Source organism: Microtus ochrogaster, unplaced genomic scaffold (assembly GCF_000317375.1).
Source record: "Microtus ochrogaster isolate Prairie Vole_2 unplaced genomic scaffold, MicOch1.0 UNK40, whole genome shotgun sequence".
NCBI classification, from domain to species: Eukaryota; Metazoa; Chordata; class Mammalia; order Rodentia; family Cricetidae; genus Microtus; species Microtus ochrogaster.
Window position 1 is genome coordinate 2,317,915 of NW_004949138.1, and position 1,634 is coordinate 2,319,548.

Genomic DNA, 1,634 nt, shown 5'->3' on the forward strand with positions numbered 1-1,634 from the left:
CAAAATCTCCTTCAAAAGCTTGCATGGTTTTCTAATGAAGAAGATGAACCTTTCTTTCTCCCATCATGAAAGTAAAGTACCAGAAGGTTGTGTCATACAGTAATGGCACAGAAAACAAGATCATTTATAAATATTTATAACATTTCATCATTCCACAATTCATAAAAGTTTAGGATTTCTCTTTCATGTGTTACACAGTTTAGCATAGATGAATATGCAATGCTAACCGTAGGAACACATTGTAAAATATATGGAAACTTACATAAAATAAAAGTCCTCAAGAAGTAGATACCCTTTTATGCATACGCAGCCACCATCTTTTCCACACTCTGTAGAATACTATCTATTGGAGGGCCATTGATTTTACTCTTGTTTTGACATTTAATCAAAATTTCTTAGTTGGCTAAAATTTCAGTTATCTTCTCCATAAAAAAAAATATCAATTTTGAACTTTTGAAAGAAGCTCAGCCCTATGCAGAGGACTAAACCAGAGGAGACTCCAGCAAGAGAAGTGCCCACCGTGTCCAGCTCCTGAAGCAGCTTGTGATTGGTGCATTCTGTGCTGGCTGTCATAAATGTCACTCTCTCACCACAGAGCATATCCAAAACCTTCCCAGGGCATCCCTGAAATATAAGCTGGAGATCTTGAGGATGCAGGGTGAAGAAAGGTAATTTTTTTACCAAGTTCTTTAAGAAACAAAATGGTCTTACTCTTCTCAGCTGAGCTCCACAAAGCAGCCAATGCACTGTCATGGTTTTCCTCTCAGAAGGTTTTTTTTTCTTCCTTTCCAGGCCATGTTTTAAATATCTTGCTAGGGTTCTTATTTCTCAGAATGAATGAAGGACATAAATAAAACTGTAGGCTTGAAGCAAAGCAAAGATGTCTTAGAGTTTCAAAAAAACAAAAAACAAAAAAACAATGAGATCCGAGAGGGAGAGAGAGAGAGAGAGAGAGAGAGAGAGAGAGGAGAGAGAGAATTGCCCTAATGTGAGTTTCAAGATTTGCTATCTGCCCTTTGGCTTTGGTCCATATGCACATTCTGTCTTGTGCTCAGCATCTGATTCTCTCTGATTTCCTTCAGGCTCCAGACCTGTGCATTCATATTAATTTGTAAGGTTTGTCATCTGAATCTCCAGCTGGACAAATTCAGCTTCCTCACACTCTCAAAATCAAGTTATGTGAGGAATGCTTTTTGTTACACTTCTACAATGTCAGCTGTGCTACAGACATGAAATCTAGCTTTTGATTTTCTTCTTACAAATATGCAGAACTGTTTATTCTTTAAGAAAGAGGGAGCCAGCAACCTGAAGTGTAGCAGTATTAGCCCCAATCTTGACCCTGGTTTTAGGGCGCACTGTAATAGGCAGGTGGTAAACTGGGTATCAGGCTGGTAAAGGCAGAATGATACACTGCAGTGGCAGGAAAGCATAGTGCTTGCATCTGTAAACATTTTCTGCCCTCCCTAACCAACTCCTAGATTTTTAGTAATTTAGTTATGCTGTCTGGAGCACAGTCCCCATGTCTACAAAATTCCATGATATATAATTTTCAAGAATACACAAATTTAAAACTGTTCCTCCTAGGCATACATGGGATATGTATTCTTTTTTTATCTTTTTTTTAATTGAGAAAA

The 1,634-nt window shown here is 37.9% G+C and overlaps 1 protein-coding gene across 1 annotated transcript in view; it reads left to right on the forward strand.

Annotated features, from left to right (window-relative positions):
* The window catches only part of Kcnh8 (potassium voltage-gated channel subfamily H member 8), a 484,346-nt gene that overhangs the window by 311,480 nt on the left and 171,232 nt on the right, over positions 1 to 1,634 (forward strand). The window lies entirely within an intron of this gene.